An 838-nucleotide genomic window follows, 5' to 3' on the forward strand; every position below is an offset into this window, starting at 1 on the left:
TGAACTTAGGCATGTGTACGTGGTCAGTTACCAGTCCAGGCAGCACAGCCTCTAGGAGGAGGAGCCCAGCTGGAATGACTAACAGTGTAGCTCACCTTTCTGTGAGTCCTGGGCTTCTTTACATGGCAGCTTGGAGAGTTCCAAGGTTGAGGGTGGCCATGAGTCAGGTTCTCAAAACTTTAACTGGAGATTAGATCAGAGCTCATTTTGCAAATCCTCTTGGCTAGCTCTTGCAGAAGCCTCACTTTTTTTTAATTTAAATTGGGACAGTTGCAAAATCACATTGCAATGGTGTGTGGACACAGAAGTTAAAAATTGTGGTCATTTTTTTTGCAAAACATCAACGCCATGGAGAACTGCTGCACCATTTCAAATAGAGAATTGGTATAGCCACATTAGGTTATAGACAGTGCTTTACAGGAATCTGAAAATAGAATCTTTAGGGCAAAGAGAGAAACTAGAAGGCTAATTTACAACTCGATAATGAGATAAGTGTCTGAAGAACATGAGGCGAGGCAGCTTCGTGATTTAAAAAGTATAGGACCAAAGAAATAGATGTTTGATGATTATTGAGATCTAGGGATTAAGAGGTCCAAGAAGTAAAACGTGATTTTAATAATCTGATGATGTAAATTCAGCAACTATGGAATTATTCAAAGAAGTATAGAATATATAAGCCATAGGTTTAAGTTGATAGAGATTGACTTGAGTTTTAGACATATTGAGTTGAACCTAGTATGATTGTGTTTAGTGAGCCTAAAATCTCATGCAAATAGACAACAGACAAGCAATACCATAGCATTATATGACTTCACTTAGGACGAATTTGTACGAGAAG

The 838-nt window shown here is 38.4% G+C and overlaps 1 protein-coding gene across 1 annotated transcript in view; it reads left to right on the top strand.

Moving 5' to 3' along the window:
- Positions 1-838, top strand: part of LOC116099557 (C-type lectin domain family 4 member A-like) — a 13,954-nt gene that overhangs the window by 3,488 nt on the left and 9,628 nt on the right. The gene's annotated exons all lie outside the window — the stretch shown is intronic.

This window comes from Mastomys coucha, unplaced genomic scaffold (assembly GCF_008632895.1).
Source record: "Mastomys coucha isolate ucsf_1 unplaced genomic scaffold, UCSF_Mcou_1 pScaffold20, whole genome shotgun sequence".
Lineage (NCBI taxonomy): Eukaryota > Metazoa > Chordata > Mammalia > Rodentia > Muridae > Mastomys > Mastomys coucha.